This window comes from Anser anser, assembly GCF_964211835.1.
Source record: "Anser anser genome assembly, chromosome: 8".
In the NCBI taxonomy this organism is placed as follows: domain Eukaryota; kingdom Metazoa; phylum Chordata; class Aves; order Anseriformes; family Anatidae; genus Anser; species Anser anser.
The window spans coordinates 4,343,489-4,362,142 of NC_139728.1; the positions used below are offsets into that span (position 1 = coordinate 4,343,489).

The following is an 18,654-nucleotide window of genomic DNA, read 5'->3' on the forward strand; positions in this document are numbered from 1 at the left end:
GCCCTTCTTGTAGATGGGCATCACTTTTGCTAGCTGCCAGTCAACTGGGACCTCCCCCGATAGCCAGGACTGCTGATAAATGATGGAAAGCGGCTTGGCCAGCTCCTCCGCCAGTTCGCTCAGTACCCTCAGGTGGATCCCATCCGGCCCCATCGACTTGCGTACATCCAAGTGTCGTAGAAGGTCGCCAACCCTTTCCTCAAGGATAGCGAGGGCCACATCCTGCTCCCCATCCCCTTCCACCAGCTCAGGGTACTGGGTATCCAGAGAACAACTGGTTTTGCCGCTAAAGACTGAGACAAAGAAGGCATTAAACACCTCAGCCTTTTCCTCACCTTTTGTAACTAAGTTTCCCCCCACATCCAGTAAAGGATGGAGATTCTCCTTAGTCCTCCTTTTTGTGTTGATGTATTTGTAAAAACGTTTTTTGTTATTTTTAACGGCAGTAACCAGATTGAGCTCCAGATGAGCTTTGGCCTTTCTAATTTTGTCCCTGCACAGCCTCGCAACACCCTTATAGTCCTCCTGAGTGGCCCACTCTCTTTTCCAAAGATTATAGACCCTCTTTTTTCTCCTAAGCTTGAGCCACAACTCTCTGTTCAGCCAGGCCGGTCTAGTTCCGCGTCGGCTCGTCTTTGGGCACATGGGGACAGACCGCTCCTGAGCCATTAAGATTTCCTTCTTGAAGAGTGCCCAGCCTTCCTGGACTCCTCTGCCCTTCAGAACCACCTCCCAAGGGACTCTGCCAACCAGTGTCCTGAACAGCTCAAAGTCAGCCCTCCGGAAATCCAAGACAGCGGTTTTACTGGTCCCCTTCCTGACTTCGCCAAGAATAGAGAGTCATACCACATTGGAGGCTCTGCCGGACAGGTGCAATGTGTATTTTGGAAAACACTTGGCTTTCATTGCACACCATAAGATATTATTTAAACAAAGAATCTCATCATCATAAAGAATGTTTTTGGAGTTATCTTGACTAAAGCTATTTTGCACTAAAACTAATCTTTTCCAAAATGTCTCGAATTCCTTACATAACAGATAAGAGCTGAGCTCTACAACTCATACCTCTTCATAAACTGAACTGAAATCTTATTTTCAGAAATATGGATTGAAGGCAAATGCAAGGCCTATGCATGATCATTCCAGTTTTATTTGCTGCCCTGAATCTTTAAGCTTCCGCTAAATATCTTTAAGAGAAGTGAGAAAACTAGAAATGAAAGAAATTTTATTCTCTCTCTAGTGATGAAAGAAAACATAACACCAAGATGTTGTTAAAAAAAAAAAAAAGAACAGATATTGGCTCAAACAGAATCTAAAGTGAATGGAATTTAATCAATTTCATATACTGAAAATAAACACTCTTTGGCTGATTAGAGAGCAAAGCAGTTATCTGCAAATGACTACCTTAATTTATGCTGAATTTTGCCTCATTGCCATTCTGCACTTTATCCGTATCCTGAGAGGAAAAAAGAAAACAAAAGTGGCAAATAGAAGATAAAAGAGATCAGAAAGAAGAAAAAGTGTCATTTCTTTATGTCCTCTCTTTAATACAGAGAGGCTTTTCTCCCCAGCTTTTTTTTCAAAACCACAGAACTTATTTTGCAGAATTAGCTGAAATAAAGCTGCTGAAATACGACTGGTCAAAGAGGGCTTATTTGGTTAAAAGCTTGAAAATCCTCTATGATAACCAGCCAGTTTCATAACTTGCATATATTTTCATCAATGTAGTAATCAAAAATCAAATTTCTGTTCAAATTGCATTCCCTCAAAAACCAGGAACAAGTCCTACTCTTTTTGTACACTAATACCTTGGCAGTGAAAAATTTTACCATTTTTATTAGTAATGTCCTTACACTTTGGACCTAAGTTCCTGTAAGTTCAGCTCCAAATTAACTGAACATTCAGATGTGAAATTCAGATTTAATTCCTTGTGCACCTGGTCTTCAATGATATTTACCCAAATACTACCTGACCCTTTTTTCTCCCACAGCTACATTCACCTGATGATTCAAATAGAGAAACTAGGTGAATCTGTGAATATATCTGCAGAGATTAGGTTCATGAATGCTTGCACTTTCACATCAAAATATATTAACATATTTTATGAACAATGAAAAACTGGGAATAATGTACAATGGCTGTTTATTTTAAATGGTCACAGAATTTGATAACATTTAAAATATTATGTAGTCCCTCGTGATTCCTGTAGTCATATTGATATGTTAAATTACATACACTAAGTACACTAACAAAAGGTTCTTTTAAAAGAAGAAAAAAAAAAGGAAAGAAATCAGTAAGTGTCACTAAACTACCACGTCTATTAAGATGAGGTGTAAAAATGATAGGTTGGGATGGGTTGATAGGTTCATGAGACAGATGAAGTCTATTTTTAAAAGAGGTAAAGGACCTTATCTACATTTTAAAGCAAAAATAGTATCAATTGCATACATACATTTCAGAAAGATCCCCATATAATGTAAATTAAACATAAAACATAACAAGTATATCGGTATCCCTGAAATCAGAAAAACATATATTGACAAATAATATACTCCAATATTGTCTGCATATATATACCCTATTCAAAGCTGTTCTGTTTGTTCAAATATGAGAATAAAATATTGTGGAACTCTATGAAGAAGAATGGATATAAGAAATGAATTTCATCAATCACTACCATTTTGCTCTGCAGACAGCAAGGTGAAAGGAAACTGAGAATTCCTGTAAACTCTGCTAAAAACAGCTTTCTCCAGATGTTTTTCCAAAAGAATAATTCTCATCATTACAAAAATGATTTGTATCTAATGCAGATATGGTAAACCTCCCAGTCAAACACAAAAAGTTGCTTATTAGAGAGTCAACAAAAATGGGTATTTAGGCCACGCAGAGTACTCTTACTAAGAAACAAATGAAGTTACAGGGAAGAGTCCCTGAACAGCTTTCCAAGCAAATTAAAATAAGTTACATTCAGGATCAAAGACTCAGTTTGCAAAGGTATCTAGTTTTTTTTCTTGGTTACTTTATATGACCAGTATCTGGTCATATATTTTATTATGATAGGTAGGAAGATGAATCCAAATTTCATCTATGATTTTGTATGAAATCAGAAAGTGAAAGTATTAAAAGAATCAATACTTCTTATCACTGAGATAGAAATATGGCAGTACCTGGTTTCTCAGTTTTCCCAGAAGAATGGCAGTCAGAACAACACAGTAATCCCCAGGAACCCTGGCTTGAAATCTATTAATCTCTATTCTACAGAGGTTATTTCTGAAGTAAAATGAAAGATGATCTCAGCACTAAGTTTTCTTCTTTGATGACTGGGATAGTGCAAGGCCTAGCAGAATTTAACCTAAAATCAAGCATCGCCTCCTGTAATCATATCCTTCTAATTCACACTCATTTAAAAGCTTATGCAGAGAGTTTTAAGTTTCAAGTTGGAAATGAAACACTACTTTCTGGCCTATCATACTGCAGAACACCCAACAACCACATTGGTCTACACACTCCTAACAGTAAGCCAACCTATATCCTACCAAAGCCACCATACCCTTGATAAAGATTGGCAGATTAGATAACTGATTGACAACTTCACTCTTCTGTTTCTCAGAAAACTACTGTATGGTTCTTCTGATAACTTTATTCTCATACTTGTATTACTTACTAACAAACCAGTGATAAACACATGCATTTGGAATTAGACAATGTTCTCCTCTTCCATTTTAATGCCAGACAAATGAGAGCATAGGTTTCAGTTCCTAATGAGAGGACAAAGGGACAGTTGGTTACTGTGAATATTTTCTGTAAAAAGGTCACTGGCACCCCGTTTTCCTAAGCTGTGTTTATCTTCTAGTTATTACATTCCTGAAAAACACATGAGGTATTGACAAAGGGCTTTACTTCTGACATCCTGCAGAATTGTTCCAGAAGCCTTTTTACATACACAGTCTATAATAAGTCACAATCTAAAGCTTATAGTTTCCTTATTAATTCTTTCCAGACTTTTCAATAAAAAACTCACTAAACTTGTATCTTACTCTTTCAAACACAGAGACAAACGATGTTGGCCAGCTTTATATTGCATCTTCTGGCAGTACTTTGTAGGACAGTGTTAGTAAGAGTTTTGCATCTGTTAACATTGTTCTCACCGACAAAGAGGACCTGGTGGGGAATGTGAAATTCAAGGGCAGCCTTGGCAACAGTGACCATGAAATGGTGGAATTCAAGATCCTTAGTGCAGTGAGGAGGGCGCACCAGCAAGCTCACTTTCCTGGACTTCAGGAGAGCAGACTTTGGCCTCTTCAGGTATCTGCTTCGTAGAGTACAATGGGATAAAGCCATGGAAGCAAGAGGAGCCCAAGAAAGCTGGTTAGTACTCAAGGATCACCTCCTCCAAGCTCAAGAGAGATGCATCCCAACAGAGAGGAAACCAGGCAAAAATGCAAGGAGGCCTGAATGGATGAACAAGGAGCCCCTGGACAAACTCAAACACAAAAAGGAAGCCTACAGAGGGTGGAAGCAAGGACAGGTAGCCTGGAAGGAATACAGAGAAATTGTCTGAGCTTCCAGGGATCAGGTTAGAAAGGCTAAGCTCCCCCCCGGTTGATACACTGGAGGGAAGGAAAGCCATCCATAAGGACCTTGACAGGCTTGAAATTTGGGCCCATGCAAACCTCACGAAGTTCAACAAGGCTAAGTGCAAGGTCCTGTCTCTGGGCTGGGGCAATCCCAAGCACAAATACAGAGAATTTCGGGTGGGATCAACTTATTTGATCAGTTGATCATTTCTGTGATAACATGCTTGCAAAAAAGCTACCCACAGATGCAGTTATCAATGAAAGACCTACTTTTCTGAGTATTTTTTGGTGATCCAGGTATCAAATTAGCAACACTGTTGCAGATTTAATGTTGCTGTTGCCAACGATTTTATAACTGCATTTTAAAAGGGCAATTATTCCACAGCTGTTGATTGATACTAAACTAACACCATCTTTGTGCAGTTTAAATACCGCAAGTGCTGCACCTGTTTCCAATTGCATTATTAATGGCACTGTCTATTACAGTTATCTTTTCATTTGCGTTAGTACAACTTAAGAAGGGAATTCCTTCTTAATGGTATTTTTATCTTTTACTTTTTAACTTTTGTATTTCATCTTTTAAATTGCATTCTTCTAAATTATTTTACTTCATATATTATGAATTCAAAGTATTACAATAAAAGACACTCTTGCTTGTGTATATTATTTGCCTTCCTTCTCCAACATGTATCTTCTCAACACTTTACAGGCCCTCTACACTCAGAAACAGGTTATTAGCAACAGACACCTCTACAGATAACAGATCCTGTTAAAGTGCAGTAGTTTTGGTGTGTGTTTTTTTTATTATTTGTTTTGTTTTTTTCATTGCATACCACAGAATTATGCACCAGGACAGATTGGACAGAACATAGTTGGCTTGAATTATAACTACAAATAGTAAAATCCACATTAAAGAATTAGCTCAGATTATTAGAACAGACACAGAACAGGAGAGCAACCAAACGCTTCCTGTCTACCACTGTAAGGTACAACTGCACAGTGAATGGTATTTTGTTTTCCTTTCAAGTCAGCAATTCTCATTAACAGAAAAGATATAGGATAGGGCAGGCAGTGATTTAAGATGGTAAGACTACTATGGTGGTTTTGCATAACCATGATTTATTGACTCTTCTGTTCTTTTTCAGATTCCAATTGTTATTGTTTTATAGATACCAAAAGGATCACACAGATGCTGTGGGATTATTATTTTTTTAGGGAAAGGGAAAGGGAAAAAGGGAAAGGGAAAAAGGGAAAGGGAAAAAGGGAAAGGGAAAAAGGGAAAGGGAAAAAGGGAAAGGGAAAAAGAGAGAGAGGGAGGGAGAGGGAGGGAGGGAGGGAGGGAGGGAGGGAGAGGGAGGAGGGAGGGGGAGAGGGAGAGAGGGAGAGAAAAAAAGGAAAAAGAAAAAAAGAAAAGAAAAAAAGAAAAAAGGAAGAAAGGAAGAAAGGGAAAAAGGGAAAAAGGGAAAAAGGCAAAAAGGAAAAAAGGGAAAAAAAGGGAAAAAAAGGGAAAAAAAGGGAAAAAAGGGAAAAAAGGGAAAAAAGGGAAAAAAGGGAAAAAAGGGAAAAAAAGGGAAAAAAAGGGAAAAAAAGGGAAAAAAAGGGAAAAAAGGGAAAAAAAGGGAAAAAAAGGGGAAAAAAAGGGGAAAAAAAGGGGAAAAAAAGGGAAAAAAAAGGGAAAAAAAAGGGAAAAAAAAGGGAAAAAGGGAAAAGAAAAAGCCTCATCACTCCCCAGCAATATAAAATTAAAAAAAATATAATAATCAGTGGAAAAAGACTTGAATGAATTGTGAAGTTGCTGTCACAGAAAATGGAATGCCTCAAGTAAGAATAGTCATCAAGGTAGAAATTCTTTAACAGTTTGTGTTAGTTTATAGTTTATAGAAATATATTAAAGAGATGTCTCATTTCTTATGCATTTCATTCAGATTACTACTTCGGTGCAAAATGATATTGCCTGTGTTCCATAGTCTTAACAATTATAGATGTTTCAGCATTATCAAAGCAGTAACGTTATACTTATTAACTTACGTAGAATTTAATGAAATTAAGGCGCTCTGTAAGTTTGATTAAATAATGGTAGTACAACTAATTAAATACATTTTTATCTATTAACAAGTGACTCAAATCATTACATTAATTTCTCGTAATATTCCAAAATGTTACCTAATCAAGCCTGTAGGTACGACTAATTTGCTCAAACAAATAGCATTGTACATACCCCCCATTTAACTTAATATGTTAATTAAGTTGTTCTTATTATCTTAATCTTCAACTATGAAAATGGATATGTCAATCTCCCAGTTGTTCAAGTAAAATCCCTATAATCTTGTGACTTTGCCTCTTAATAGCTAGGTATATTTAAAACCTCCAGAGTAGCCAAGTTAATTCCGCTGTATAATAGTCACTGTTGTAAAATTTGACTTTTACTGCATTCCAATTCTCAGAACCAATTAGCACACTTTATGACTCTATTTGGAACAACTCCAAGTTTACAACCATATCACTGTACTTCATTATTACTTTATTTAAACAGTCTGACTTAGACCCTTGCTACTGTAAGGTGGTCTGCTATCAAGTTCTGGAAATATTGCATATATTAAACAGATGTCAACACTACAGATTTTTAATTAGCTGCTCTCACTTTGTAACATTTACTCAAGCTCCTGAGTACTGGAACCATTTGGTGCCAGAGAGATATGATGTCCTTCAAATTGAACAAGAGGGGCAAAGTGGTCATGGGAATGAAAACAATAAAAGGTCACAGTCAAGTCTGAATGTGGAATAGCTACAAGACACTTCAGGTAATAGCTTGACAGTGTAAATGTGGCACACAATAGAAAAGTCTAAGAAAGTCCTCTAGGGTTTGCTCTTGGTTTTCAAGCACTCAGAAACACTGAGATTTTGGTAAGTACCTTGATCTTGTGACTTGCAATCTGCTACTGCGGCAAATAAATAAATAAATAGAATGCTTTTATCAAGGTCCAAGGAAATAGAAGAGCAGATTAAACATGCAGTGAAAGAGTACTGCATGTCACCTACCCAACACACCATTGTTTTTCATAGTGTTTCCTCACATGAATGCTAAAGAGAAGAGAAAGACAGGTAATCCAGAGGCTAAGATGTGTTGCCATTTATTTAGAGGATACTTTACCATAACTTTACTATTTGCTGCTCTGGTTTAGCTAGCAGCCAGAAACCCTGTGGGATGGGTATCCACCTGACAACTTTCTGAACTCACATAAAGCCTTCCTGACTACTTCATGAATCTCTTCCTACTTTCAACTTTCTGAAAGGGTTCAGCATCACTGGTAAAACAACTCGGGGACTCAGCAAGACGCCTCTGATAAACAAATAACATTGTTCTATGTTTTGGCTTTGGTAGTGCAAAAAAAAAAGCTCTCAAGTATAGCTTCTGTTGCAATATTTAAGAGTAGTTTATTATAATTTCTAGGAAATGAAGTGCTAAATTTGCCCCTTGTAAAAAAAAAAAAATAATTCTCTTCAGCTACATCAACATGAAAGATACAAAATATTGCATCAAGAAGTTGAAAAGAAACATTTCGTTTTTTTTCCATATTTTTCCCTACCAACTGTACAACTCAGTTGCATTTTGAGGAGAAAATACACTGACATCCAGAAAGGATCCAAAGGTAGAAAAATCGCACTTCTCTAACAGAAAAGCTTATGGGTAACTAAGGGAAATTAAGCTAGATATTTTTGTGTAGTGAGATAAATGTTTGGATAATGAATGAGAAAGGTACTAGAAGCCTGATTCTTGACCCATTGTTAAGAAAGCCAAGAAGAAAACATTTGTGAGCTGGGGATTATACTGTCAAAATTATATATTTTATTTATAAATAGATTGGGTACTATTTCCTGTTGACTGTCAGAAATGGCTATGCGTGTGTGTGTGTGGGGGGGGGGGGTGTCATTTTTTGTTTGTTTCCATTTTTTTTTTGCTGTTGTTGGTTTTGATTTCACTGTGGAGGACTTTACTTCCAGACACTATTAGAATCCACAGAAAATACCAAACATATCTTCCATCTCCACAGAGTACCTGCTAACAACAATCCCTGATTTTGTTTCATGATTTCTTCTCTTCCTTAGTAAAACAAAAGTAACAGCAACAATAACAGACTATTATTTAACTTCCAGCAGTCTAACTATCATCTTAGTTAAGGAGGAATGAGTTGTCACCTTACTGATCCCAAATCCCAAGAGATAGGAAAAAACAATGATCTGCAAAGCAGGAACATCCCACATAAACTAAGATCCCCCTTCTTCCTGTAGTCTCATACTTTGAAGCAGCCAAAAATGGAAAGGACCCTACTGAAGAGTCTACAACCTTTTAAAGACCGAGTGCTGTAGGCAGCATGTAAGCTTAACAAAAGTCCCAACTCCTCATAACGGCCATGTGTTCTTTAAGGCACCATTCAGCCCCAGAGTTAGAAGGGTATGTGCTGTATCCTTCTGCAGGATACAGAAAGATACATGCTGTATCAACTGTGCAGCACCTGAATGAGAATCCATCTACTCTGACCACTAAACAAGAGCCGTAAGAAAGGTCAGAACTGAAGAGAGGACAGGCAATAGCATCACTGAAAAGAGGCTATATCCTGGTGGCCTCCTAAAAGCAAGTGCCAGGATGAAAACAGCTGCCTCCTCTAAGGTGATTAGTTCCTTTCCCTGAAGAGGAAGAAAACTGTAGCTGAGAAGATAAATGAACTCACAACAGGTAAATTTCACCTGTATAAGGGTCTGTGAAGTTCATAAATGTGAATTTTCATGTGGATAACATATGGATTTTCAAATTATCTCTGCCCTCACTCCCTTTTTTTTTTCACATAAAAATTCAAGACCATGTAAATTCTGCTTCAGGTTTCATTTTGAAAGGCCTGCACAGTCCTACTGAATATATTTCAAAGAACTAGTACAATACTGCTAAGCTTTTAAACACATCATGATCCTCAAAATCTAAAACTTCACACTTTTTTTTAAATCTATTTTCTAAACTAAATAAATCTAACATGAATGTGCCAGGTTCTTGCATGCTTCTTTTTGCCTCCTACTTCCTCCTAACAAGTAAATTTCCAACTAAGGAATACATTTTCATCAAACCTGAATATTACTGAAGTTTTCAAGAGAATATAAAAAAATATGTATCAAAAAATCAAAAAGTTTTCAGAGCTTCCTTCTCACCTTTGACACACACTTTAAATGCATCAGTTCCAAACTAACTTTGTACCTTGGGAGTTTAATGCATTAGAAGTCCAAATTCATAGATCTGTGTAAGAAGGAGAAAAAAAAAATTAGGTCAACTGAGATTTTTTGGCTGAAAAGTACGTAATGTAAAATTGGCAAGACACCCACGGGGAAAGCTATGTGGAGATTCAGGAAGTTGGCCAGCACAGGAAAGTATGTGTACTTCCTAGAGATGGCAAAAGGGTCAGGTAGCATATAAAGTGGGTATAAAAAAGATCAAACGGTAAAAAGCAATTAACCCCTTGGCACTGGGAACTGGGATTTCCTGACACCAACTGCTAATGCTGGTCTTAAGGGGTTATAGGATCAAATAATAATAAGCCAAGTCCTGAAATAAAAGCTATCATTTCAGGTAGTGAGGGAAGGCATTTCAAGAACATTCTGGGATGCCAGACTAGTATGGTACAAGGGGAAGAGCACAGAGGAGAAATACTCTGAAAGATAAATGGTAAAAATAGTTTTCCAGATTTGGACTCAAACAGATTTCTTTCAACCAATCTTTTCTTCTAACTTGAACACACTGTTTTGCCCTATATCTGTGACGTGTCTTCATTCAGCTCCTCTCTGATACAGAGAGAAATTTACCTTCTATTTTCTGAGCAAGTTCTCTCTCATTTTGTAACCAATTTCTGAACGGTTTCCATATTAGCTGTACGTGGTTTACTTAATTGCCTTAAACATTACGCTTCTCTTACTTTCCTTCCACACAGAAGGTAAAAGAAAGAAAAAGAAAAAAGTTAAGTGACAACACAGTTCCTTAACATCAACAGAAACACTGGATAGCCTATCTCAGAATTGACACAATTGCAAGAGCCATAAGCCTACGCTTATGGTAGAGGGGTTGTTTCTTTGTTTTCAAAAAGGCCATCTGTTCCAGGACATCTCAGTATCTACACTTATTCATTCATAGTCTATTGTTTACTTATTTGCTAATTTATAGCTCTAAATGACTGGAAAATAATAGAAAATTTGTATAGAGTAATTACTGTTTTTTCATACTGGATGATCATTTATAATATGGAAACTCTTTATGAATATCTTTCGGATAAAGCTGACAGTTTTTCTGTAGTCCAAACTAAACACCCAGAATCTGTCATATAAATGCTCATATTATCACGTGCCTTCAACTGGTGTAAATATTCCTAGCCCTTTCTGAAATTAATGAAACTTCATTAATTTCCAGTAGTTGAAAATCCAACATGGTTTGATTCAAAAACATTTATCAGTATAAATTCATCTCTTACCACATTGAAAACATAAGGAAAAAAACTTTCATACAAACCTCGGTTTGATTTTTTTTTCAGAACGGTTTAGGTAACTACAGGACACACGATCAATTTAAATCTGACATATAATCTGCCTAGAAACAGTATGACAAACTTAGTATGTCCATTCATATGTCACTGTATTGGTGATAAGATGATAAAAAGGGCTCTGGTTTGGCATTATGCACGGCAGCAATGATCTTATGCTTACATTGAGGTTCACATATGCAGACCATAACAATTTATTAGAATTGAATATCTGAAACTTTGACAAGAGATAATCATAGGATCACCCAAACAGCCTTGTCCCCACCACTGTTTCTTAAGGTCAAAAAGGATTTCAGCAGACCCATCTCTTCTCAATAGTTGACATGTATCAATTTAAAATACTTAGCAGCTAGAAGCACCTGAAGGTGGCTGCAGTGGGATTCCTGCGATATGCACACAATATTCTTATATTTACTATAGCTTCATTCCTTCCTTTTCCACTCATCCATGCATTACTCCACCTCTCCAAAATTTAAGGATTACAGAATTGTTCTCCTTTCAAAGCACACAGAGACGAAGACAAGCCCTGGGTAAGGAAAATTCATGCTAATGACATCCTCCAGACCCTCATAATATCTTGCAGTGACTTATATACCTTACCTTTTGTAAAGGAACATATAAAATAAATAATAGGAAGAAAATTAGGGCTGAGCTGGGGAAGTCTATCTCTCTGTATAGGACAACATAAATTATGCTTAAAATAATTCCTGGCAGATGTTTGCATAGCCTACTTTAAATAACCTCTTCCTAGGACAGGTGTTCCACCACAAAACAGTCTACTGTTAAAGTGTCCTGACCCAGCTTCTACACTGAAATACTCCTTACAGCAATCTGAAAGCAGTTCCTACTTTTCCAATGCACCCTGAATATGAAGAAAAAAAATATTTCCTTCCTCTTTCAGAAACTTATTAAAGAAAATGTTCTTACTAGGTTTTGTTTCAAATATCATTTTCCAACTCATGGTCATGCAGCTGACCGTTTGCAAGTATAGCAAACATCATATTTAAATCACATAACTCCCTCAAGTCATCGAATATATTTGGGAATTCTAGCCTACTGAGTGACTGTAGTCCTTCCCAATCTCATATTATCTGCATATGGAATAAAACAAAGAAACTGCTTATCATATTAAGAACGTTAAGTCAGACCAGACTTAAAAGCACAACATCTAGAAGACCTGCATGGAAGGAATATTAATCCCATTGTTTTCTCCACTCAGGTTAAGTCATCCAAATAGTCAGTGTTCAAATAACAATGAATCATTTTTAACTTATTATGGTTTGTTGAAACCGATACTCTGTCACTACAAAACAGCAGTTCTTTATCTAACCTATGTTGCAGAGGTAGCAAGCCACATTTTTTTTTATCCTTATTGAAAGCTAACATGCAATCTTTTATCCCATTGAGGATAACCTGTGCCAAAAACTTGCAGAGGCTCATTTAGCAATTTTGCTTTTGATATCAGAGGTAATTAGCTAGATCTGTCAGAGAAAATCTCCTACCTGACATTTGAGGACATGCAGAAAATTATGAGAAACAAGCTTGGAATTTTAAAAAATACATTAGCAGAAGAAACACCAGTATCAAACAAGGAAGCTAACTTGAGGTATCAATACAACATTTTAAAGTAAATACTTAGAAGACTCAATCTGCAGAATCAAGACAAGCAAACAACCCCCTGATGCTATCTTGAAATTGATTTGCCAAATGAACAGATACTATTTCATTCCAGTGCATAGAAGAAATAGGACTAGTAATGTGATTTTGAAAGCAATAGATAACATTTTCATGAACTGAAGAAGTTCCACTTTGAGAGAAGTGAATTTTTCCCAGTTATTCCCATTTAAAACCTATTTTATGACCTGATTGCTCCTCTAATTACACTTTGGGAATTCAGAGCTGTTTCTTCTTCTGCCAGCACTGTTCTTCAACTTAGTTCTTTTCCCTCCCTAATATATTTACATAAAGTAATCACATCCCTTCTTAACCTTTGCCTTTCAGGACTAAATAAGCCAAGCTCCCTTATTCCCTGTCCTTTCCCCCATATAGTCTGCAGCTACTCTATTTCCAATTAATCTTTCTTAGACATGATTGACCAGAATAGTTAACAGTAATCCAGATTACTTCTCACAAAGGCCTTTATTAAGAAGATGGATACTTCAGGTAAAGATACGTAGTGGTTCTCTAACATATTGATCCTGAAACGGATCCCTGAGGAACAACACTTGTCCCCAGTTTCCTGTCCCAAAGGAAGTACTGAACTAGCATTTTTACATTTTTTTGAAGCACTTTAGGAAAAGATTCTCTCAGTGCAACATGATATCCAATTCGTTACTGTACTCCAGAAAGGTGTTTTTTTTTCCCCCATACTTCTATAATGAACTCTAAAATAAATTGTTTGATAAAAACAAACAAACAAATGTGCTTGATAAAATATTAAAGAGTATCAGGATTATTATCAGGATTCTGCCACTCTTCACAGTATTTGTTCTCCAAACCATATTTGATAAGTTAAGAGAGTTAGAAAAACCTGACTTCCAAGGGCCTGAGAATATAGTCTGATTCCTTTCAATAAAATACCAAGTTAAGCCATACAGAATCATAGAATGGCTTGGGTTGGAAAGGACCTCAAAGATTTTCCAGCCCCCTGCCATGGGCAGGGACACGAATAAGCTTCCACCTTTGGGCTGCCTCCAATTAACCCATCTGTTCTGAATTTCTAACACCTTCCAAGGAAGCAAGGGAAGATGACAAAAGGAGATCATGCAGTAAAGGATCAAATAAAGCTTAAAATATGTAAAGACTGATTTTACAAATCTGTAGAACTTATCTGAAGCTCCTCCAACGCTTCCGCTAAGACTAATTTCTTTAATATTTATGTTTTTCAGTTGTATTATGTAACCACACTGATATTATTACATAATACAAAACATATTTTCAGTGAATATTTTAGTCTCTGACTACTTTGCAGTAGTTAATTATATCAACAAAACCCTGATCCCATTAATTAAAAAGAAGGTACGTGTTCTTCAACTGTTCCCTTAGGAGTACACTGTGACCAGCATGATATTGATCTTAAACTCCATGGACCAAAAGTTCCTGAACATACATACAAAGTGAACATAAAGCTGCTATATCATTCCTGACATGAAGCATTTTGGATGCAAGTTTGTCAGGATGGTCATTTTTTCTGTTTTCAGTTTTTTGAGCCAATGGATTTGTACTTGAAAACTGTAGCTTCGGTGCCAGCAGTACCCACTAGACATTTAACAATAAAAAGACAAGCTGGGATGAACTTTTTCCTCCAAGTTTTGTTCTCTGTATCTTCGCTTTTCTCTCATCTGATTACCCTTAGGAGTTTAGTCATTATAACAGTATCATATTTACATTTCAACAGCCATTTCCTTCTCTTCCTTCAGAATTATCGCAACAGCTATTGGAGCATTCATGTTACCATTGAGCAAGCAAGGTTTCTTCCCTTTAGAAGGTATTACTTCGAAGTCAAAGCTGCCTGGCATTAGCAGCAGACTAATAACATTTATGAAACTCATCACATCTCAGCTAAGGGGCAACAATCTCCACCTGTATGGTGGTGACTGCATAAAAGGGCTGATCCAAATTCTCAGTTCAGCATGAACATGTGCTTGCAGAAAATATTTTTAAAAAATGGAAGGGGGTACAGACATGATTGTCTTTCCATGCTTAGTCTTTCATTGACTTTTTCACCCTTTAAAAATTCTTACAGAAATAGAGGATTGTCCGGCTGAAGTTCTCATTCTTATAGTCTGCTATACCCATGATCTCCCCTTACTTTCAGCTTCACTCCCCACAACACCTGAAACTATTCACATCCAATCATTCTCTTCTCTAGCATATTTAATATATACATCATATGCTGAAGTGATTCCTACTGTGTATATTAAAGCACATATATTCCAAGCAACATGATGAAATGATGAATTGAGAAAAAAAAAAAACTAAATTCAGTCACACACAAATTCAATGGCATGATGACTGAGTTGTTCCTGTCATTTAGACTGCAAGGCTAATTTTTGCTTGATAAATTACTTTTTCTTTAAATTTTCTCTGCTTTTGAAATGATTTCTGCAAACTATCAGAGGGCACTGATGCTACCAGATTAGGAGATTTGTAATCCTAATTACTTCTACCATAGTTAGAAACAAGGCCTTCTCAAAAGAATGTTTCAAACAGAAGTGCTCTGAACTATCCTTCAAAGGAGGGCCCTCTTCCTTCCCCAACAAGTATGGCCATAGATACTTAAGACAGGTACTCCAAGTGGAAGATATATATGCCATCAACTGATACTTCTGAAAGACTTATTCTTCATAATTTACAGCTAAAAATAAGTGGGGTAAGACCTCATTACAAGGTTAAGCAACAGCAGTCCACAAATGGTTATGAGATCTTGGCTGGGCAGAAAAAAAATCTTTGAAAAGATAAACACAGAAAAGCAACAGCTAAGCTAAGTCAGAGCTTGCTTTCTTACAACCTGGCTTTAAAAAAAATAAAAAATAATAATAATTCCTAATAACTGATTTTGTTATTGCTAGTTAACAAACAAGATGGACTGAGAAAGACTTAGAAAGGTCCCAGCTTTAGAAACGAAGTCCATTCCTCAATCAGTGAAAGTATTTACCACTGTGAATCGCTCATGTCTGTGTTTTTTTTTTTTTTTTTTTTTTGGGGGGTGGGGGGATTGGTTGTTTTTTACATATAGTGTATGCATTTTTTTCATCAGTGATAAGTTCTATATTCTGAAATATTTCTCTTTCCCTGCCAAGAGAACTTAATTCCCTGTCTTTTAGCAGTCTACAACTCCTTCATCAGCTCAGAGTTGTGGATAACTGGAAGTCAAGCTGTCCTTGCAGAATATTTGTAATGTGTAATCTGAAATATGTAATCATAAAATAAGGAAAATATATTACCAGTTTCTAATGTGAGGTTGATGGATTATCAATTCTTAAATTTTATAGTAGAATGAATAAATCTAATTGAACAATATAATTTGGCAGAGATCAGTTAGGAAACATTGTATGAATATACATTACATTATTCTAATTTTATATAATTTTTTTTCCAAATTATGTTGGAATTTCTACAGAGAATTCAGAAGAGAGCATCTATACGTATCTGTTTCAAAATATATTCTGATTATATACATATTCTGTAAAGAGGATTTCACCCCCCCTATAGTTATCTCAATGCAAAATGACAGTTACAATTATAGAGAAATTACAGCAGGATACTGTCTGAAAACCAGCCAAATGCTTGTTTAAAACTGTTCGAATGCTTTGTAACTATGGTATCTTTCAGCTGGGGCTTTTTCAATCACACAGAACAATGGCTCATATAAATGTAAAACAGGTGTGAGAAACAGGCAGCATGGTTTCCCCAGTCTAACGCTATTAACCATCTGACCCAATATTGGCAGGATGCATCTCAGAAACATCACCACTCTCTCTGACAGAGCCCAAGGACCAGAGAATGTATTATGAAAGATAAAAAAACAAAACAGGAGGTATATAATAAAGTCCTCCATGCTCCTAGGGAAAGAAATCTATTGCACTAAAACTTTTAAAGCTTTTTTTTCCCCATGTTTTAAGCAGCCTGCTTTTTACATAAAGGAACTAGGAGGACAAAGTACTCACACACACACACACACACACAAACTTAAAAAGCTGTTTGAAAAGCTTTACAATTTCTACAGAGAGGCTTCCTACAGCCCTTTCAGAAGGCAAAGAGTACTTTTAAGTGACAAATTTTTATTCTTTTCAACTAGTAGATAAAATCCAGGTCTGATGGAGAACACCCCCTGCATGCACTAGGTTTGCAAAGGAAGTTAAGATAAATTTATCTCACTGATACCATCTTTAAGTAATGGACAGGAAAATATGTCACACAATCTTATCACAATAAAACAAAGCCTGCAGACTGAGGACAGCATCAGACAGAAATATACTTTAGGGATGATCGTTAACACAAATTAGTTCAATAACACAGTACTCATGCAAGCTTCTTACACATGAAAAAAGACTTATTCAGATACTCATAAGGTCAATGGGATTAGAAACTGAAAAATTATCAGTTTCCTTTACTGCTCCCCACAAGAACGACGAAACAGCTTGAGAGAGTATCGTTTTGTAATATACCCATATTTGCAGCTGGAGAAAGCAAACCAAAAAAAAAAAAACAATGAAAAATTATTGCATGAAGTATTTGGGGAAAAACAGTAACCTGATCTCTGCCACTGATACGCGTTTGATTTAACACAATTGTGAGGCAGAGCAGGAAATCACAGAAGGTGACAGATTAAGAGGTTTTTAATTGGTTTAAAATTCAATAATATTTTCCTAAGAAACCAAAAATAGATTTCATCTGCTAGTCCCAGTGGCAATTATCCAAATTTGAAATCAAAGATTATTAACATATGAAAATACATCATGTCAATGAATAACTGTGCTGCTTAAAATATTATTTCCAGCCTGTATTTCCACCTTATGTAAAGCAAGTTACCCACTATCTGATTAATCTTTAAGACCCAATTCTAGTTTTAGCTCTAAGAAAGACATTTCTGAAGACATTTTCTTAAGGTAAGTATGAAGTATGACATTAATCTAACAAGACATGGAATTATTATAGGCATGCTGGAAATTAAACTCAATTTCCAAATGTATCAAAAATGCATGCAGGTTAAAACTTTCACAAAGTTCACCTTGGAGAAGGCTCAGAATCAGTTACTCAGCTGATCTGGGAATATGAAATAAATCTCTGGTCAATTAACAGAATCCTTTCCTGTAAAATCTAGATATAAGCAACATATTCTAGATAGAATATTAAATGCAAACACTTCTCTCTTAAAACATAGGTATCACTTTTATAGAAGCACTTAGTTGCGTAAGATCTTACAGAATCAAGAATGGCCAAGGTTGGAAGGGACCTCTGGAGATCATCTAGTCCAACCTCCCTGCCAAGCAGAGTCACCTAGAGCACGTTGCACAGGATAGCATCCAGGAGGGTTTGGGATATCTCTAGAGAAGGAGATTCCACAGCCTTCCTGGGCAACCTGTTCCAGTGCTCTGTCACCTGCTCAGTAAAGATTTTTTTCCTCATATTTTGATGGAACTTCCCGTGTTTCAGTTTGTGCCTATTACTTCTCGTCCTGTTTCTGGGCACCAACAAAAAGACTCTGTTCCCATGGTCTTGACACTCTCACCTAAGATTTTTATGTACATTGATAAGATCCCCTCCCAGCCTTCTCTTCTCTAGGCTAAACAGGCCCAGCTCTCTCAGCCTTTCCTCAAAAGACATATGCTTCAGTCCCCTAATCATCTTCATAGCCCTCTGCTGGACTCTTTCCAGGAGCTCCATGTCTCTCTTGGTGGTGTCTCTCTTGGATGTCTTTCTTAATATTCTTACTGTTATTTAGAGTCATTGAGAATGAATCCTACACATTAAAGTGGAAAGTATCATCAAAGAATTTA

General features: G+C 36.5%; 1 protein-coding gene across 5 annotated transcripts in view; it reads right to left on the bottom strand.

Moving 5' to 3' along the window:
• LOC310903460 (uncharacterized protein) overlaps positions 1-18,654 on the bottom strand; it is a 490,104-nt gene that overhangs the window by 333,054 nt on the left and 138,396 nt on the right. For 2 of the 5 annotated variants that reach the window (XR_014587545.1, XR_014587546.1), the window contains exon 3: positions 9,777-9,861. The exons of the other annotated variants lie outside the window; for them this stretch is intronic. The gene's annotated coding sequence lies outside the window, so the exon portion shown is untranslated. The remainder of the gene's footprint in view (positions 1-9,776; positions 9,862-18,654) is intronic. 5 annotated transcript variants of the gene reach the window in all.